The sequence below is a fragment of the Choristoneura fumiferana genome, chromosome 15, assembly GCF_025370935.1.
Source record: "Choristoneura fumiferana chromosome 15, NRCan_CFum_1, whole genome shotgun sequence".
Taxonomy (NCBI): Eukaryota; Metazoa; Arthropoda; class Insecta; order Lepidoptera; family Tortricidae; genus Choristoneura; species Choristoneura fumiferana.
This window is the reverse complement of record NC_133486.1, coordinates 10718508-10741263: the sequence shown is the minus strand read 5'-3', so window position 1 is coordinate 10741263 and position 22756 is coordinate 10718508. Positions and strand designations below refer to the sequence as shown.

The 22756-nt window shown below is 36.0% G+C and overlaps 1 protein-coding gene across 1 annotated transcript in view; it reads right to left on the bottom strand.

Moving 5' to 3' along the window:
* LOC141435788 (uncharacterized) overlaps window positions 1–19001 on the bottom strand; it is a 123749-nt gene extending 104748 nt beyond the window's left edge. The window contains exon 1 of the mRNA XM_074098609.1: window positions 18752–19001. The gene's annotated coding sequence lies outside the window, so the exon portion shown is untranslated. The remainder of the gene's footprint in view (window positions 1–18751) is intronic.
* Between the last annotated feature and the right edge of the window lie 3755 nt (window positions 19002–22756).

Below are 22756 nucleotides of genomic sequence, written 5' to 3'. Positions count from 1 at the left end.
GCACGTTGCCAATTTCTATAAGAACAAGTAACATATTTTGTGTACACGCTGGTTACCGCTGCCAATGAGGCAGTAAACTTTATTTAAAAAAACCTAAATTATTTAAAAAAAACATCATTTATACTTGGTTTTGGTATATTTGGTATAGGTATTTTAACTAAATGTAAACAAAACACCGTCAATTGGGGTCTTAAATATTGAAATTTCCCTTAAACTATCTAAACATACTATCTGTATTGAAATACACTAGTGTACTTAGTATTACAACAATGATAGACAAGTAAAATGTTTAAATCCTTGAATGTGACAAATCTAGCAACTGAATTTTGTTTACATTTAGTTAAATACCGTACCTATCCAAATCAAATATGGGTAAGGCCGCGAATTTTGACCAATTTGGACGTTTCAAAATTTGGAACGCTGATAAAAAAAAACTGATAACACCTAGAGGTTTAATTTTTTTTTATTACATGACACGATATAAACTCTCAAGGTCGCAAATGAGATAATTGATTTAAACCCTTTTAAAAAAATAATAAAAATATATTACCGTCCAAAACGTAACGAAATTGACTATTTTTTTTGACCACGAGTACTTAATACCTTATTATTTCATGCTATTTAACTTCTCATGATCATGATTTTGTTTAAACAAAATTTAATGATATAACGATAGTCCTACCGATTGCGGAATCATGATAATCAAATAATTTTCATGTTTTATATTTATTTCTTTTCACGTGCCAAAATACCACGTTTTCGTTACGAATACTTTGGTGACGCTTATTAAGCTAGCTTAACGCCAATTTTGGTAGAAAAGTTGTTTTTGTACACTGGCAACTAATACTCTAATAGGGCAGCATCGATGAGATAAATAAATCTCATCAGTTTGTTGAAAAAACAGCCATCAAAAGTGACGCGGGAGATTTTTTTTCGAAAAAACGTCGAAAGTGCTTGTTCGATTTTAAGGGTAAGTAGTGATTATTTTAACTGGTTGTTTTTTCATACGATAGGGTAATCTTTTCCATGTAAGTGGCATGTATTATTATGTTCAAAATGTCGTTATTCACCATGATAAACGATTTTTTGTATAAAATACGTTACACTTTCGTTACGATTACGTTACATTTTTACAAAATGCTACGTATTTTTTACATAACGTACGAAAAAAAATGTGGTAAAGGGAAGTTCACACAAAAAAAATATTAGGTTTCCAATGACTGCACGCACAGTAAGTTAGTTAGATGGATATTTTGAAGTTAAATAAATTTTAATCTGTAGGTGCAGGGATCGGCACAAGATAATTGTGGCGAGTTCTGTGTTTACGTCCTGCTTACATGCATAGCGTATTTAAAGTGAGAGACAAACGGAGAGTTCACTTACCTACTTAGTTCATTTGTTACCTAAACTTATAATCATAATAATTTATTTCCAAAAACATCTTTTTACATTGTCCACTTAACTAAGATACTACTTCCTAAATTGGTAAAACCTGTGATTTAGGGTTTTGGCCATTTCTTTGAGGTATTTCATTTAATAGCTTGTACAGTCGAAGTCACAAGCATGCTCACAACTAGGTGTTAGGACCTTGTGCAAGGTCCGCCCGGATTGCTACCACCATCTTCCTCGCTAATCCTGTCGTGAAGCAGCAGTGCTTGCACTGTTGTGTTTCGGCGTGGAGAGTAAGACAGCCGGTGAAATTACTGGCACGTGAGGTATCCCATCTTAGGCCTCTAGGTTGGCAACGCGTCTGCAATACCACTGGCGTTGCAGATTTTTATGGCGGTGGGTGATCTCTTACTCATTTGTTCGTTTGCCATCCAGTCGAATAAAAAAAAAACCCACTTATCCAAATTCGTCATGCTTATTAATGTGCACCTTATTGTCAGTGTTAGAGAGGCATGTAAAGAGACACTTTTGGAAAGATGTTCGTCAACTAGAGGGTACTTTTACTTCCACATTCTCATGTTTAGCTCTATAGATCTCATATAGGACAGATTTAGGATCAGTATCGTCAGAAAGTTCTAGTAAAAATAAAAACTTCACTTTATTATATGACATGTATTTTTTTCATACATACGTTATCTAATGAGAATTTTTACCAGTATGATCTAGGCTTTAATAAAATTTTACGTTACGTTTTATGGTAACGTCACGTAATTTTTTTTATGTTATTTCTATGTCACATTGGTTAAAATTCGCGGCCTTACCCATATAGTGTGGAACTGTCGAAAGCAATTTCGTGTTTTCCAACAGCGAAAAAAGGGGCATATAATATGAGTTGCTCTGAAGATGAGCTCTGGTTGAGTTCGAAACGCGCCTCAAGTGTAGATGGCGTGGCTATGGATTGCATAGAGTTAATGTGGGCAAAGTATCATATTAACTGTGGATGGCCAGGGCAGAACTTTTTCTCTAATGGGTGAAAGAAGCATCGTGCATGGCTTTCAGAATTCAATCGGTTTTGATATACATACATATATAATTTATCAACCTCATGCTCATCCAATAAGCAGAATAGCAATTCAAACGTTCCAAAGAAGAGTTAAGAGAAGGTGCATCAGAGCTATCATCAGAATCGAATTGTGGCGGTGCGTGCGGTTTAATTTCCTCGTCCGGTTAGAGCTACAATCATAACATGCATTTTCTACGGGAATTAAAGCTAAAATCTTATGCGGTCGACTTTTGTTAAGCACTGCAGACAAAGAAGAAAGCATACTGTTTTAAAAATATTTAAAATAAAAGGAACGTAAAATCGTTAATTTGAAATAAAAAAAAGTACAGGGAAACTTGGTAATGTACACCGTGGTTACCGAAGTTAATTCACCTTGTAGTTGGCAACGTACATGGTGGTTACCGTAATTGAAATGGAAAGTACTTCTTCACAAACTTGGCGACGGTAACCGTGGTGTACGTTCTAATTTAACAGTGATTATCGTTGTTATGATGCTGAATGTACACAAAAGGACCAAATTGTTCGTAATACTTTAGCCTTTTTTCATAAAACACAAAACATAATAAGCATAACTTGCATAGAAAAAAAGTTGAATTTTTTTAATAAAATAAAACTTTCCCTAGGTACTAGAATGCGACGCCGCGTTGAACTTATTTTTGACACTGACGTTAATTTGAAATTATTTGCCAAGTCACATATTTTTCAACCATTCATATCAAATTATTTAGTAGTTTTTAGTCAGTCTAAAAGTTTCAAAAAATATATACATTGAGATAGGATTTTTTAATTAACTAACGTCACGGTGATGCACAGTGCCAATTTAAGGGTTATGCGCAAAATACGTATATTTCGACACTCTCAAGGAAATCAATGCCTAAAATTTCTACGGAACCTCGGTGTGCGAGTCCGATTCGCACCTAGCAGGTTTTTTTAAGTAAAAAAACTTCGTACCGATGCCTAATCTAAAAAGCATGCTTGTCGAATACTGTGTCACAATAAGAAAAATATTAGAAATGCTATGTTAATAGTCACAACGTTCCAATAGTTGACAGAATAATGGCAGAACCATGGCGTTTCAAACCATGACGGAGTAGATTACTGTTACTTAATTCTGTCCTATAATTAAAACGGAGCGTTACGGTGAGGAATACCAGTTGATGGCGCAATCGTATCTAAAGCATAAACAATTACAAGAGGTTTGATTTTATGAAGAAATTTTGTCTTTTTGATAATGAAATCATCAAAAAATTTTTTTTTTTTGAATCTTTTTTGCTGTTTTTCTGTGCATATATATTAAGTCTTTGGAAAAATAATTAGTAGGTTTTTTACTAATTGCACATATTTTGTAAAGAGCTTTTATACCTGCTAAGCTAGCAACGTTGCATTTTTCTTACTTTTTCTCGATTATTTCATCAAAATTCAATGAAAATTAAAAATGTCTGATCTAATGGTCTGATAGAACTCTTCTTAATATAGAAGTTAATGTATAGTAGAAGGTAATCTACTCCAATAATTATTCGTTGCCAGCTCAGCAGGTATAAACGCTCTTAAGTGTACTTGCATTTGCTGAGCATTTATACTACAAGCCGTACCATATTTTTACTGTAAAATGCAAATTTTAGCTTCATAAATATAGATAAAATAATACCCTCAGATCGTCAACCTACAATCGAAATAAAAACCATAGGATACTTTCAATCCAGCTGCAGGTGCAGGTGCACCTTGTGCAATGTCCGCCCGGATTGTTTACCACCGTCTTGCTCGCTAATCCAGCCGTGAAGCAGCAGTGCTTGCACTGTTGTGTTTCGGCGTGGAGAGTAAGACAGCCGGTGCAATTACTGGCACTTGAGGTATCCCACTTAGGCTCTAGGTTGGCAGCGCATACCCCTGGTGTTGCAGATGTTTATGGGCGGTGGTGATCTTTTACCCACATGCTCGTTTGCCATCCAGTTGAATAAAAAAAAAACCCGAAAATTTTTAATGTTCCCGCGGGATGACACCTAATGAAATATTCATATAAGAAAATCTCGAGCATGCAGTGCCTGCTACATTATATTTTGCAAAAATAATGTAATTGATTTACAGTAAAAACGACTGACTTATGTTTATGTCCGAATTGCGGTACGGTGATAAAGCATTGCTTGAACTTGATGATTGAAGACGTATATTATTGGTTAGTAGGTTTAACTGTACTCTGACCGGGTTTTGTGGTTCAACTTTAATATTTACTAAACTTGAACAAAACCTAATGTTTCAATACTTATCTCACATTAACTTCTTAATAATGAATGAGTAGATAAGTAACTTCTGAAGTGAGTATGTGTTTGTGGTTTTTACCGTAGTAACTAACGTTCTAATAGGATCTTATTAGTAACAACTTCACTATTTCTGTAACATGCATTTTTAAAGTACCTACCTACTTCACGTGCAATGTTAAGGTTAGTTAAGATTTTTTTACACACATATTGCTAAAAATGGGTCATTAGCCGACGTAAAACTAAAAACAGTACAAATTTTGGTCCATAAACAATAATAATAATAATTATAATAATAATTTTGTATCGGCTTCGATTTCCGGTACGGGCAGATATATGTATATGAAAAATACGAATGTTTTTTTTGGTGTGTTCTTTGTCTTCACAATTAGTTAAATACTTTAACCGTCGGCGTTCAAGCGTAACCAACCAATGATCATTTTCGTATCTATATGTATAAGGATGTTATTTAAAACTGAACCTTTAAAAAGGTTTAAAGGATTCTAAAGAAAAATATAACCATTACGATTTCTCAGAAGGTAACCCAACCTTTTTAATGATTATGTTAAGGCTTTTGTGGTAGCCAGTGGCCGTGGGAGCGACAGGTTCCCAGGTCATTGAACTCTGGGCAGGGGGACTTTTGGTCCTTCGAGCCGGATCGGCGAGAATCCGAACTTGATTGCCAATTTTAGATTGGTGCCAGTTCAAGTATGAGAAGAGTAAAATTGCTACGTCTAAATATTTCAAATTTGAAATGGGTCATTGTCATACAACGTAAATGGAGATCACTATGTAATATTTGGGAATTCTCATAGTTAAATTACGAATACATAATTGAAATACATGACTGCTAGGTCAAATGGTTTACCCAAGCGAAGTCGCGGATTAAGGCTAGTATTGTTATAAAAATGTTAAGTATCGAATATGCATCATCATCACCATATCATCCGTAGGACGTCCACTGCTTGTCATAGGCCTCCCCCATCCCCCATATACCTGCAGTTACTTAGGTTGGAAGCAGCCCACATCCACCACGAACCCGCTTCTTTTACTAGGTCATCCATCCACCTCTTCGATTGACGTCTTACGCTGTACATGCCGACATAGGCAAGCGAATTAGCCCATTGAAGTGGCAATGGGCAGGTCATGTAGCACGGAAGACAGGATGGCCGTTGGTATCGAAATTTCTCGAATGAAGATCGAATATTTGAGGAAGACGAAACTGTTCCTGTGCAAATTTTATGTAATGTGTAATGCCACTGTTTCCAATATTTTTTAGTACCGGGTTAATTTTTTTAACGATCGGTTCAGTCGCGTTTCTAGCTTTATAAAATAACCGCTTCCATTTTTAAACGGAATCATGAGCCGAAACATTTATTACAAAACGTTACGTTTAAAGTAACAATGTGTACAATTTCACCGGATCCGCTCGATGGAGCGTGCAATTGTACAATATTGTACATTTCGGTGGCGGTCACACCCCGCCATTGTGGTCGTTGGCGACCATTGTGTTCCACTCTTGCGCAGATTGGGTAAGACAATGTTATGGGAAGCATCGCTGTGTTTTTTAAAGTGTTTACCTTGACTTGATTAAGTAGCCATGACTGTAGCAACGTTTGTTAATAATATATCTCACAAATAATTTTTCTCCAGCAATTAGGTAAATCTACTGAACTGCAGTTCGAAATGCATCAATGTAGTTTGTTCCTGGTGACAGTTGGGTTTTTGATTTGTATGTGTTATTACAGTGTCAAGGTGGAGGAACTGCATAAACAAACAAGACTGCGGGTGAGATAAGTCATTGTTTTTTAGTTCACTGATACTAGTAAAAACGTCACGATAGGCAGGAGCTAACTTGGAGCTGCAATGTTTTTTAAGCCTGCGTCTAATTTAGACCACAAACAGCAATAAAAAAATCAGCTAAGTAAGAGTAGGACTTCCGCACTAGATATTCCACACAAATTTGTAAGTATCTATGAATATCCGGTGTTAGAAGAGCCCCTCATCATCCCATTATCCCAGCCTATATACGTCCCACTGCTGGGCACAGGCCTCCTCTCAGAACAAGAGGGCTTGGGCCATAGTTCCCACGTGGGCCCAGTGCGGATTGGGAACTTCACACACACCATTGAATTGCTTCGCAGGTTTGTGCAGATTTCCTCACGATGTTTTCCTTCACCGCAAAGCTCGTGGTAAATTTCAAATGTAATTCCGCACATGAATTTCGAAAAACTCAGAGGTGCGAGCCGGGGTTTGAACCCACGACCCTCTGCTTGAGAGGCGATAGGTCAAACCACTAGGCCACCACGGCTTTTAAGAAGAGCCCCTATCCTAAGCAAATTGGACGAGATAAAAAACAAATGTTATATCGTCGTTTTATTTTTCGTCGATAAGATTTGAGCATATCATAATATGGTCGTACCTAAGTGTAAGGTTTTTAAAATGGTGATCGTTTTCCAGCCTAGCTAAAAAACAATCAGAAGCAGCAAGAAGTCAGTGTAAAAAAATGCCAAAAACTTACGTGCCAATTTGAAATCAATTTAATTTTACATGCCCACGAGATTTCCATATAAATAAACTTTCGCAGTGTATCTTTATTGAAGCATGAAATTCTTTCTCGAAACATTATCCGATTCCAAGAAACGTCCAGAATATTTACAATGCAAAACCTTTTGTCCTTGCTACCAGCAAACAGGTTTAAGCACAGCCATATTACCTTCCACCATAGATACATAAACTAGTGTTCGACTGAAACCAGTATTTTCAACCGAAACCGAACTTCGGCTTGTGTACCAGTTTGGGTCGATACCGAAACTGAAACTTTATTCAACCGCTTTTTTAGTGTAAATAATTATGAAGCAAGTGATTATTAAGGGCATTATTAAACTTCATTATTTATCACATTGTCCGGTTATTACGAATATTGCTACATGATCGTTGGGCAATTTGATTACTGAACTGAAGTCTGATTCAGTCAATCGGAAAGTTAGGTGCGACGACGAACGCAGCGAGAAGGAGCCTGTTAGGTTCTATTGCGACCAAAACCAGAATGGAATTCAACCATTATAGATAACTTACTTTACAGATTTTGATAGATATTTAGTTATATAATGCATCTATGTATAAAATGAAGGAATTTTAAGTCAAAAATATAAATTACATATAGTAATGAAGCATATATTTTTATTAGTCTGCCCAATAGGTGATAGGCATTATGTATAATGCCCGGGCAATTTAATTATTTGTATAGTTATTATCAAATTACCAATATGAGATGGCAATGATCGATTTATCAGTTAGTCCTCAATATATTATTTTACATAATTTCTGAGCTTGCGTTCATTTTAGATCCTTTGCACACCACCTTTTTAGGGTTCCGGAGCCAAAATGGCAAAAACGGAACCCTTATAATTTCGTCATGTCTGTCTGTCTGTCCGTCCGTCCGCGGCTATGCTCAGGGACTATCAATGCTAGAAAGCTGTCATTTTGCACGAATATTTTTTACGGATAATAACGTGGCCACGGAAAATTAGCAGATGAACGTGTGGTGAAGCCACTCCTCGTCGCTCAAAAATTTACGAATCTAATTTCGGTTTTGGTTCTAGTTTCGGCAGATTTTCTGCTGTCCCAGTTTGTCAATTGTATTTCTTTCTTCCTTTTGTACAATAAAGAGTTTACATACATGAATACTACACCGAAACTCCAATTTGAAGCCGAAACTCGCCGATACCGAAACCAAAACTGAATGTTTGGTCAGACTCTAGCACAAACCAACCGTAAAGATGTGCGAACCAGATAATTGGATTCCCTAAGCTCATTTATAACTCCAAAGCCATAAGGAGAAATAAATATGAAATGTTTATGATAACAACATTGGAACTTTAGAAAGTAATAAGGAAGGTAAGGGAAGCAGATAATTTAAGTGCGGTAAAAGATTTTGCGGCGATTATAGGTTTAAGTAGATTTTTTTAAAATATGATAATAATAAAGATATTCGTAGTAAAAGTTTTTAAAATTAATAGGTACGTTAGCACGTCCTGGCAGTTTATGCAAATACTGGACTTTTAAATCTTTTTTTTTTCATTTTAATTATTTAATTTAATTGTTTATTTGTTGTAATTTTTTTGTTTAATAATCATTACTCTTTTCCTTACAAATTGTAGTAAAGACATTAAACATAGGTATTTACATGTTTTTTGCACGCTACAAAGTTTGTAGTACTTGTGTCTTAACTGCATAAATTATTTTTGTTTAATTTTGGGTGTTAATTTGACTTTACGAGTTAATTTTGACGAAGAATGAACCCAAAAATTTCATCAAACAAAAAAGTAACATTTAAAAATTTCCACCTTGGGTACCTATCTTAAAAATTATCCCAGCATGATGTCATACCAAATTCCCCTTGCATTGGGATGCTGGGGCACCGATCCTTTTTTTTGGTTCAAGTTCAGAAATAAAAGGTTATTTTTAACCCGCCTCATACAGAGGCTTTGAGGGCATGCCCTTCAAATTATAGGGCTTGAAAGCCGCCAAAGAAATTAATTTACATGTCTGTTCGTTTGATACATCGTGTTATTAAAGGTTTTGTTTTAATTGGATTTCTTTTGTTTATAGCCTTTGGCCTGCAGCTAAGTGCTATCAGTGGATGAGTGGCGATAGAAATAAGAGTGCGTTTCGACCAGAGATGTGCGAGGATGTGTTGCGAGGAATGTAGTTTGCATGAACCAATAGGAACGCTTCATTTAGCTCGCCTCGCTCCGCTCTGCTGTTTCCAGCAGAGATATGCTGTGCGAGGATAGGTAAATGAAGCGTTTCTACTGGTTCATGAAAAACACATTTCTTGCACATTTCTGACAGAAAAGCAGCCTAATGAAGCTAGAAAACTAGAGAGAGGAAGATACTTTATTTAAAAGAAAAAATAAATTTCTTGCCGCAACTAAGGCCATTTTTTTAACATAAATCTGACCCGTGACTGACCCCTATCTCACTTGATGAAAAGTTCTATAAGTGACGCCAAAGGTGTATTTCACCGGGTCAGTAACAGTCCATTCACTCTAGCCCTGAAGAGCCCTAGATTGTACCTCATCACCATCCTTCATCCTTGTGAGCAACAAAACAGAATCTGGTAAACAAGCAGCATGAAAAATCCAGATATTGGACCCCAAATCTGACAGGAAAATTCAGAATATGACAAAAAACTAATTTGTAAAATATCAGAAATTGGACAGTTTAGAATTAGAAATAAAACGCTGTCTTGCCGTACCGTAGCCTGTTCCCAGTGTGGATTGGAAACTTCACAGACTCCATTGAATTGCTTCGCAAGTTTATACAGGTTTCCTCACGATGTTTTCCTTCACAGTAAATCTCGTGGTTACTTTCAAATGTAATTTCGCACATCAAATTCAAAAAATCACAGGTGCGAGCCGGGGTTTAAACCCATGATCTTCTACTGTCGAGAGGTTAAGCCACTAGGCCACCATGAGGTTTACCTTTTATCCAGAAATACCAAGTAAGTAATAAACAAAATCATCTAATTTCTACAGCGTTTTCTCGGCATCTAATGATCAAAGCAGCAAAAACTTGCTGTTACAAGCTCTTCAGAGATCATCAAGGTGCATTACTCTATTGATCCACTGCTTGCTTTCATGTGTACATTACGCAGCAAAATAGCTAGTTTTCTATACTCTATATCATATAACGTTAAGCTATTGGACAGTAAACATGCTTCTATTTCTTAGACTGGCTTTCATCTCTAATTTCGTCGTTACTTATCAAAGATGCATATCAATGAACTACAATTTTTTTTCTTGCGTCTGTCGCCTCTAAAAAAGAAAAAAGAAAGAAGCCAAGTAAATTTGCAGTTCATTGCATTTTATGTTATTTTGTGTTTATTTGTGTTTATGTTAGTGTTAAACATTAGTAAGCTCCAGGGAGTTGGGGACTTGCTGCCTAATTTTTCAGCAAGCGAGAGCTCAGCACTGTCTGGGTCCTCCCTTCTGAGCCATCCATAATATATTTTTCACACCTCTCATTCAGAAAAGTAACTTTTGCTCCCTGACGAGAGGAATCAAAGTGCAACTTTTCTGTTCAAGGCTTTTCTAAGTGTTTTTTTGCAAACGCAATATTTTGAAGTTGATAATTGTAAAACCGCGCCATTTTCTATGCTGGTTGTTCTTTAATTATATTTAAAATAAAATTATTACAATTTTCGTCATATTCGGTGTGAAAAGTTGTATGAGTCACTCGGGAGAAAATTATTTTCATCTTGGCGTTAACACTTGAATCCCTCATTACGCTCAGGATTCTACTTTAGTCTAGAATCCTTCACTACATTCTGGATTTAATGTACTGCCCTAAATACATCATTTTGCTCTCTTGTGACACAAATGACTATTCCCCGACTGCACACCTTCATCTATTAGAAAGTGCCTCATGTAAAATTTCAAGAACTAAAAAGAAGTTTGTAAACAAAAGCAAGGATCTAGTGTCTTTGCCCTTTAAGGCGATTTAACTCAAAAAAATATGTTGAATTCATACACTAGCATACATACTCGCATGATATTAATGTATTGTTATCTGGAATGAAGTATAAAGCTTGAAAAGCTCACGTTGAAATAGGACTATTAACTATGATCGATAACATAAACATTAGAAATGGTACACCCGATGTTATCGGCGACGCGTTAGACAATTCTCAACGTTATGCCTTGGGAATAGTGATTGTTTTTGAATGAGATTGTGACTGTATTGTTTAATAGTAAACTTTAAGATTCTTGGAGATTGTTGAGAACTCGTTATGGTTTAGTTTTAATTTTGAGTTCGTTTTGATAGTGGCATAGAGCGTGGAGGAGAAATGTAGATAAAATTTGACAAAATTAAGAACAAATAAACATTCTTAGTTATTGTTCACTCAAATTTAAGTCTTCCGAGATACTGACTTATTGTATTCATTCGATACAAAAATGTGTTTTTTTACATGCCTGATTTACACTGTTATGTTTTCTACTTTAAGAATGAGTTCTAGAACTGGCATCTTGTGAATTGTTTTCAAATATTTTTCTGACATGTTAAATAAAACCATTATAAACTACTTAGTAATTAACTTTTTGGCCAAATATCTAGCTGTCGACATCATTACCTAGTTGCCGCTATTCAATAGGCAGTTTTATCCAACGGCCATTACCACAATTTTTACATACTTATTTTTAAACTAACCTACACAAGACCAGTTGGTTAACATTTATGTTTTGCCACTCTCGCCTCACAGCTGACCTCGGAAACTTTCGGTTTAAATATTGCACTTTTGATTAAAATCAAGAGTTAGTTTGATGTCTTTCTGAGTATCAATGGTCTTGATATTTAACGCTATTCGAGAAATGGTTACACTCTAGGCATTGCCATACAACGAGGAATCGTGGCACCCTGCCCAATAGTAGCGACTTGGGTGATATTTGTAAATATAGATTTTTAGGATTAGTTTTAGTTCTATGTTTAACCCCCGACGCAAAAAAAGAGGTTATATAAGTTTGACCGCTATGTGTGTCTGTCTGTGGCACCGTAGTTCTAAAACGGGTAGAGCGATTCAAATGTGGTTTTATTTATTTAAATGCAGGTTTTCTAGCGATGCTTCTTAGACATGTTTTATCAAAATCGGTTCAGCCGTTTTAGAGGTATTGAACTTTGAAGTGACACAGTGTCGGGGGTTTGTTTTGGGGTTTAACTTTTTGTTGGTTAGGTTATTCTCTTTATATTCATTAATCATTGTAAATATTGTATATTAATAAAATTTGTTGATTACACAATTAAACTTGTTTTTGAATGTATTGTGTCAAATATGGTTTAAGTATCTACTTGAACATTTAAACACGCACTCGCCTAAGATGTTTATGTTTAACTCTAGAATTACTTGAGTAAGAAATACTATTTGACACTAAACAATTAAGTTCCATGTATCTACATTGTTTGATTGACCTTTGGGTGCCGTTAATTCCCGATGGAAGTACATAATGCACTATTATGTGTATATTAAAGGGTTCTCTGTCTTTTCCCAATTTCATTTGCCAAACTGTCTCGTTTGCCAACTCAGGATTTTCTATTGAACTATATTTTTTTCGGAGCTTTCATAAAACAAATCTAACCTAACCTACTGTGTTCTATAAAAGTATAAGAAAAGACAGTTAACCTGTCCTCTTCCAGAGGCACAAATTTGTGCCCAAAACCCTTCGATCCTGTTATCCTGGGAGATGACAGGTTAAAAAACTTTTGGTTTAGGAGAAAACTGAGAGTTGGCAAAATGAAACATTTGTCAAACAATAATTAATCCTGCGAAAAGACAGAACCCGATATTAAAGTTTCTATTTCCATGTGGAACTTTAAAATCTTGAACACATCGCGTCGCTATGCCGCTTTCCACGGCGCACGCGCAAGTCGCCAGTTATGGCCGCCATCCAAAGTGAAACCGGCGTACGTTTGATGTTTTCACCGGTTCGAAGATAACTTGGTGTAAAAATGAGATGACAGTTTTTATGTTTTATCTGTTTTTATCGTGTTTTATCTGGTTTTTAGTGAATAGAAAGGCTTGAATTTTGATGCAGCAGAATTTTAGTTTTTAATCTTTACTTACATACATACATTAAACTTACACGCGATAGTAACTCACTGTGTGCCTATCAGTTTGTATCTTTTCAAGCTTAAACAACTGAACTGGCTTAAATGGAATTTGGTATGGTAGGTATAGTTTGGGACCGTGGGAAGAACATAGGATAGTTTTTATCGAGAAATTGCATAGTTCCCGCGGGATGGTAAACGGATTCTTGGCAGACGACGTCACGGGAATAAACTGGTAATTTAGATATATTAATGTTTCACTGCCACCGACGCACAATGCGTTTTTGCAACTTCGCCCCACTGGGCGGCACTTCTCTGTCATAATTATTCATACATTTTGAACGCACATGTGCGTTGGTGGCACCTGTGGAAGTCAGATGGCAGTGAATTCGTTAAAAACAGCGACAGGAGCATGCTCTTGAACGAGACAAGAGGCAGAAAAATAGGTCTTTGCTCAGCTATGGGCACTCAATATAGGCTAAAAAATACATGGTAGATATTTGGTAGGTATTTAAAAATGTTTAAAACACCGACGTGTTAAACAATAATAATAGTTTTAGGTACACTTAAATAATTATAGAGGTGTTCGTTTGTGCAAGTTCATGTCAATTAACCTTGCATTTAAATTTATGAGGACCAGAGGGTTGCATAACGTTTCTGGCGCTCGCGATCGCAATCAAATGTCAGTTTTCGCATACTAAAACTGTAATTTGACTGTGATCGCGAGTGTCAGAAAAGTTAGACAACACAGCCTCAGGTAGGGTTTTGCATGACATGTGTCGCATAGTCGTAGCTATTGCGCATGTTAGGTGGAGTATCAAATTATACCTAGTAGCCATCCACGAAGACGCGTGATTTTGTCAAAATTAGATATTAATGACATTGTAATAAGAACCACGGCACTGGCACGGCATGGTTTTCGTTTATATTTACCAAAACTCGGTGTCGAAAAAATCAATTTGGTTTATGATTCACTAAATAGCAAAGCTATTTAGATGGATAAAATCGGAAACTTTATACTGCAAAATCTTAAACATTATAGTCATTTATAAAGCACAGGCTTCCTCTTGCAAGTAAAAGGACTCATCTCATCATCAGCATTAGTGAAACACTAAACTAACGGCAAAAGCACATTTATTAGTGCTATTTTAGTTTTTAATCAGCTTCCTAATAAATTAAAAATGCTGCATGATATGAAAGCGTCATTTAAAAAAATAGCTGATTTAGAACAGTTTCTATTCCATAAAAGATTTTTAGTTTTCGCCTTAAAACATGTATATTAATTATAAGTCTGTGCCCGCTTATGCCCGCGACTTCGCGGGTTATCGCGCGGTGGCGCCCTCTACTGGAATAAAAAGTATCCTATGTTGATCCTTGGGGCTTAAACTATCTCTATACAAAATTTCATCAAAATCGGTTCAGCGGTTTCGACGTGAAAGCATAACAGACAGACAGAGTTACTTTCGCATTTATAATATTAATAAGTAAATAAGTATGGATATAGCTTATGCCCGCGACTTCGTTTTTATTATCATCAAAATCGGTTCAGCGGTTTCGACGTGAAAGCGTAACAGACAGACAGACAGAGTTACTTTCGCATTTATAATATTAAAGTAGGGATCGTTTTTGTTTGTTCTCTTTAGTTTTAAGTAAATATAGTACACTCGAAATGGGTAACCGTTGGAACCTAACAATATGTAACACGGCTAAACAATAAAGTTTATTCTATTCTATTCTATTATATCAGTCGTAGAACATCCACTGTTGGACATAGGCCTCCCCCCTCCCCCATAGACCTCCAGTTGCTTCGGTTGGAAGCGATCTGCATCCACCAGCGGCATTAACTAGATTATCTGCTGTATTATCATATTACCGCTAGCAATCGCATTCACCGCCTCTTTCTACGCTCATTAAGGTTTGACAGAATGAAGTCGCGAAAACGATTGTGATTCCAAATGTTTTAGACAATAAGGCCTCAGTTTCAGTTTTTTTTTTTTACCAGATACATTTAGGTGAATGTGCGCAGGAATTACATGATCTTATTCCTCCATCTCCTTTTTGCCAACGGGCTTCCAGGCGGGGGAGCGGCCTCACCCTATGTACTTAGTTAGTGTTCCATTGGCCCGCACGAAGTGGTTTGCTTCATATTTCATAATGCGATGCGAACTTCAAGGGATGCAATTCGCTCCCGTCGTCGGTATTCCCGGATAAATACAATCTAGCTAGGTCAGTTTTATGTAAAAAAAACACCTCGTTGATGGACGTCATACGCTGCGGTAGACGATCCGCGATCTCCATTGGGGAACATTTCGGCCCCAACGGCCATCTGTTCTCCATCCTATATGTCCTGCCCATTGCCACTTCAACGAGCTAACTCGCTTGACTTTGTTCTTCTACGTATCTTTTCACACAGAGGGTAGATTACCGCAACCATATCTTATTAATCGTCTAATTAGTTTCGATTATAATAGACCTTGTCGTCAAACACTTAAATAATCCCAACGGTATAATTATTGCATTACATAAATACCCACTTTATTTTAATAGTACGTGTTGCAAGTTTAATAAAATCATATAAAATAGTTTCCTGTATAAATAAATTTGTTATACAACGCGTATTACTTCAGATATGATTTAATTGAAGCTAAATTAGATCATGTCACATTCGGCATGCATTAATTTATGTCTAGCGTTTATGTATACTAGGTTTTATTTTGTTACTCAACATGTTGAGTGCCTGTACCTATGATCACCGCCGATAGTGTCCTATGATTACAAGTATAATCAAATCACAAATTGAACTCGCATATACATAAGTGCTCTTTGACTTTCTAGTGCCCTAATGATTAAAAACATGATCATATTTTTAATAGGCTAGACGACTAAAAAACTGTTTAGTCCGTCAGTTAGATAATTAAAAAATAATGTACATGTATTTTTTCTTTTGTTTTACAAACAAAAAATGACGAGGATACAGTGCTTAGAAGTTTCGAGTGAAGTCACTATATGGTACGATTTTTACCTAATAGGTACGCACAAGCCCTCACTCCGGAAGTTTGATGATCTATACCTTTGTCGATTTTTAATAATTTGATAAACCATAAAATACTTGTCCCATATTTTCCATAATCTAACTGTCGGACTAAATAGAGTGATATATTTTTAACCCAGTCGTCATCCCTATCGTCTGTAGTATCCTATGAGATAACAGGACTGGTGAGATAGTTACGGACATACCTAATCGAAGTACCTATTATACATATGAAAAAAAAATGATAGTCAATTTTATCTAAGTTCAATATATTTTTACTTTACAGACCTCAAAAATTAAAAAAAAATTTATTCCTTATTATATGTTGCAGAGTGTCCTTCATTGCATGTTGTGTCCATACTATGTAAAGATGACCTCAGCTAGATATTTCCACGATTCACAGCAACATGCGAAGAAAAAACGATACCGGATATTATTTTTCCTTGGCTTTAGACATAATCTACTATGTTACTTTGCCGTACGATTGTCTCTAGCTTGAGCTGCTATTAATTGAATTACGCGTAAGACAATAATTACATTGTCATGATGGCTCACCATCAGACAAACTGCATGCTTGTTTGTTTACACACTTATTGAGTGAAACCATAAAGTGAACCTAATAGCTGTCTTAATAATTATATTACTCCCCACTCTCCCATTGGAAGCCAAAAAAATCGGCCAAGTGCGAGTCGGACTTGCCCATGAAGGGTTCCGTAGCAGCAAGTAACATAATATAAAAGTTTCCTTTACTTTACGATTTATGACGTATTAAAAAAAAGCTACTTACTAGATCTCGTTCAAATTAATTTTCGGTGGATGTTTGCATGGTAATCTACATCATATATTTTTTTTAGTTTTCTCATTCTTTTATTTTAGAAGTTACAGGGGCAGGGGGGCGTTAGGGGGGCACACATTTTACCACCTTGGAAGTGTCTCTCGCGCAAACTATTCAGCTTAGAAAAAAAATACCTCAATATCATTTTTTAAGACCTATCCATAGATACCCCACACGTATGGGTTTGATGAAAAAAAATTTTGAGTTTTAGTTTTAATTATGGGAAACCCCCGAAATTTATTGTTTTTTTATATTTTTGTGTGAAAATCTTAATGCGGTTCACAGAATACATCTACTTACCAAGTTTTAACAGTATAGTTCTTATAGTTTCGGAAAAAAGTGGCTGTGACATACGGGTGGACAGACAGACAGACAGACATGGCGAAACTATAAGGGTTCCGTTTTTGCCATTTTGGCTCCGGAACCCTAAAAATGTAATGCGGATCTGGCAATAGAATTCGGAAATTTTCAATTCCCTAAAATTACGTCGTGATTCTTCGATTCGTTGCTTTAAAAACAGTTGCACTACTATTTACTACCTACGGGACTTAGGCTTAGCGGTTGTTATTTTGATATTTTATCCGCACTTCGTGGGAATATCGGGTTAAAATAAAAAGAATAGGAACAATTTACACAAAAAATCAAAAAAGCCTAGCCTTTTAAAAATAGCCTATATGTTTTTTTATATAAGAGTGGCAAACAAGCATGCATGCCACCTGATGGGAAGCAATCACCGCCACCCGTGGACACCTGTCAACACGAGGGGTATCACAGGTGAGTTGCCGGCCCTTTGAGAGACTGATAAGCTCGTTTTTCTAGACGTGTTGTTCTAGATGGCCAGCTATCTACATACCATTCATCCCAATCCCTCCGGCCCTTTTAACACTAAGGTCGCAATTATACACATTTCGGTCGCATTTATAATAATAATTGGATTATGCTTGGTCCTCTAGGACCCTGTGTACCTGTGTCGACCTTGTAAACCCACGCCTTTTCCAAGTAATAGGTACATTACGTAGGTACTTAACTATTTACTCATATTTATTTTCAACTAACGCATTTGACATTGCCTACGAAAATTGTTAAAGTTAATTTATTTATTAGGTTGTTTATTATAATTTGTCATTAATATTTTTGTCGACAAGTAATAATTTTTTGAGGGTAGTTTCTTAGATAACTTCGAAAGAATTGTCTGTTCTTATGAATTGAATTACTTTTAAAATTCTATTGTTAATAATAATAAATTGATTGCTGCAATTTGGTTTTTTATTGGTACAGTTGATAGTAAAAGTAACTTTTGGCAAAACACGCAATCTCCACATGTTGACTAATGTCGATTCAAAAGGAATCACTCCAAACATACAAAAATGCATGATTGCGTTTAAAGCATCTTAACCACACCGCAAATTATTTCTCATAAGCGGGTACAACAAAAGATAAGCGTTAGCGCAACATTTCTGCAATAACCTTTTGAAATAAGATGTCAGCAACTGACACATAAAACTCCGTTACACTAAAACTATAAACAAAAGATATAACTAATTAACATCAAAAAAATACACAAAACATACCGTAACGTGAGAAAATCCGACCTTACAGTGTTGCCAGTCACTAACACAGTCCCAATGTCACATAAACAACCTCCTTTTAGTACTATGAACACTGGCCACTAAGTTAACGGACACCGTATGCAAAAAGCGCTCGCGAAAAAGAAATCAAACGTCAGATCGAACGCGATTGGCCGGTCGATTGGAGTGTTCGAGATTCGAATTGGCCAATAGCGTGCGCGTGCGTGCTTCGACGACAAGTGCTTGACGCGGACTGAGGTGGTTTCTCAAAAACTCAAATGACTAGCAGTCGATGAGCCTCCATTCACACTGTCAAGTTAATTCTTTTCTAATCATTCCTTAACCAACCTTATCTGTCTTAAAATAGGAATCAGTCTCGGTTTGCTGTATTGTCGTGTTTAAGACGTTTTGAAAGTGGTTAGAATGCATTGCCACCTCGGTCGCCTTCACATGCGCACGAGTCTTTTTTGCGGCGACATGTTTTAATTTCTAGGTTTATTTTGAACGGTATAAATTCCTAAACTGTAACGTAAGATGTTTTTAAACAGATATGAAAAAGTAGCAATTTTTAGGTTAAGTACAAAGTTTTTTTATGATTTTGACAAAAAATAATATGTCCTTCTTTTTTATCGGAGTATAATCGTTTTCTTATGCGATATTTTTTTCAAATACAAAAAAAATATACGCAAGATATCTATTAAGTTGTGTCCTTAGGTATATTTAATTATAGTAAAAAAAACATCACATAGTTATTATTAATGAACTACTTATGGGAATAACAAATAAATTTATATTAAAATCGATAGCATTAATTCCTATATTTATAATTAAGATTTAGTTCATTTAATAATTACTCAAAGAATAATTTCAGTATCTTCATGTATAAACCATACGGGTAGTTTATTATAATTTTATAAAACAAAATAAGTGACTGATGAAATCATAATAATAATATTGTCATTCTTCCGATAATTTCAATAGTATAATCCTACCTACAATTGAGTTATAAACTTGTGAGCAAAAATATTTGAACACGCCTTCTACGCCGTTAACAATAGTGTTGTGTCCAGATGTTTTGATCAAAATTTTGCTCACAATTTTATGAACTCGACTGTACCTATAATTCTATATCACTTACCTATTTTAATGAATTAATATTAGTTTTTGTATCATGACCGTTTAGAAGAGATTGCTTTTAAGTAACAAGACTGCCTATGTCTACTCTGCTATTTGTCTTTATTTTTTGTTAACCCTTTGTACAGTCACCTGCATTAATATCTGTCACAGCGGAGCGTGCAAAAACATCTGACACGTCCTACACCGGTCCTAGAAATAAAGTATCACATATTTATGCACGCTTTCTTGTGTCAGATATTGGTGCTGTCTGTACTAAAAATATTTGTGTGTTATTATATACCTGAATTGTGTAGTGGGTAGTACGTGTTACCACGAGCTTTACGGTGAAGGAAAACATCGCCTATATACGTCCCACAGCTGGGCCCAGACCTCCTCTCAGAATAAGAGGGCTTGGGCCGTAGTTCCCGCGCGGGCCCAGTGCGGATTGGGAACTTCACACATACCATTGAATTGCTTCGCAGGTTTGTGCAGGTTTCCTCACGATGTTTTCCTTCTCCGTAAAGCTCGTGGTAAATTTCAAATGTAATTTCGCACATGAATTTCGAAAAACTCAGAGGTGCTCGCCGGGGTTTGAACCCACGATCCTCTGCTTGAGAGGCCATAGGTCAAACCACTCGGCCACCTTGGCTCAGTATTTATTCAAACGAAGATTTTTAAGAACACAGAAGATGTCAATGACAACTGCGTTATTTTTCCAGCCTTCATAAGAGTGGCGCTGACCTGACCATAATTAGTCTTCAAAGGCCGTGTAAGATGTACATGAACATAACACAAACACAGAACACACCCTTCGTAAACATATAAGTGAATGTCAAATATGTTTCCAAAAGCAATGATGTCATCTCAAAACACCAAGCTAAGCAGTTAGTAATATTAAAACGAGCACCGACTGGATCCTTTACACTTTCATGTTGTACATTGCGTTGTTTCACTAGATCTTCATTGTGCATATCCTCAGTGAGTACGCAAGGGAAAATAAATGTTTATTTAATGTTGGTTCGATCTGCATTTCTGGGTACGAGGTATTGGGCACGCGTCTCGCAGAATCCGTTAGCAATATCTTAAGTATAGGTATGTTCGTTAAAAAAAGCCTTTGAAAAACTGGTCGTGCAAGATTCGGCGAAACATCCTTTTGTGGACATGTACCTACCTGAGCTTGTGTTCTTTTTTAGCAGGAGTCTGCCGTACAGAGGTCATTGATGCTTTAGTCGCTTGAAGAATACAAAAATTTGCTTCTATTTTATTATGTCTAATAATATATATTATTTATTACCCTATTTTTGACTTTTGTTAACGTTATGGGAACTTTCAAGAGTTCAAATGAGGTTCATTTCTCCAAGATACTGATAGCCTAACTCTTACGGTTCAAAGTGTAGAAGGTTTTTAATTCGTGACGTTTTTTTAAAGTTCGTAGTTTAAATATTTTTATTTCATATTTAACAAAAGAAGAGTTCCTATCCGGGCCCAGTGCTTCACTCATCAGGAACTTCACACACACATACACACGCACGCACGCACGCACGCACAAGTGCAACAGGTGCAAGTTTCTTCCGGATATTATCCTTCAATGTAATGTTCATCGTAAGTAAATAAAAAAAAAAACTTTATAAAATGTATTCAGTAAATTACGAAAAAAACTAAATAAAGCATACGGCAATAAAGTATTTCTTTGTATTTTTTTTAGTACACAGGCTTCTATTGCTAAAACAAGTTAATTTTTTTGTTGTTTTTCTAATATAATAATACGGACCCAAATAAAAACTCGTTGATGTCTTTTGTATCAAAACAGTCCAATGTCAAATAAAGGTTATTTAAATCAAAAGTTTATTTCAAAAATGGGTCGTAGACGATATTTTACGCGTATTTTGTATTGTCTGGCAAAGTTTTTAAAGACCATCGCTGCCAAGAATAATGCAGCGCAAAACTTGGTAAGTGTAAAGTAATTCTTAACCACTATTTTAAACATAAGAAAACAATACACTTCATCTCATCACCATGCTCGCAAGTAAATAAGTTTTTGTTAAAAAAATCCTTTTTAATTTAAGCTTTTTTTCTGACTGTACTTGCATTGTCATCCAAACTACATTCCCATACCCAATTTCAAATCAATACCATTAACCGTTGAGGAGTTCCGTCCTGCGAAGACGATCCTGGCCGGACCACCAAGATGTAATTATCAGATTATTGGATCGTCACTAGATTTACGTATACAAAATTTCAAGTCAATCTGACCCCTGGAAGTGGGCCAAATTTAACTTGCAAGATTTAACCCGTACATACACACAAACATACATTGCAAGTTAAATAGAAGCTTGTAAAATAAGTAAAATTTGACGCAACATCCAACCACTTACACAAAACGCAAAAATGCGGATAATGTGATCAAAGGTTGTATCTTAGCAATCGGCTCACAAGCTGAGTTGTGTGCTTAAAATAATCAATGTAATGGAATGCCACCAAGCGACCTCCACCATCCGGCCGTATGGCGCTTGCTTCACTCACAATCGACGGGTCCGATACGATTGCGATACGGATACGATGATAGAACGAGTGAATATTGTATGTGTTTATGAGTTCCTATTAAAGGAATAAAATATCAATTGATTGATATTTTACGATATAAAAAATTTAGAAAAAATATCGGTTCATCTATCGACAAACCAAATTTCAAGTCGATGCCATTAACTGTTGAGGAGTTCCGTTCTGCATTAACGATCCCGGCTGGACTACCAAGATGTTACTACCAGATTATTGTATTGTCACCAGATGATAAGTATGCCATATTTCATGTCCAAAGTTATCTCCTCTCTCCCGCCTACTAAAGCGTCAGCGAAATATCTCGCATTGCGAGTATTTATTACACCAAGTACA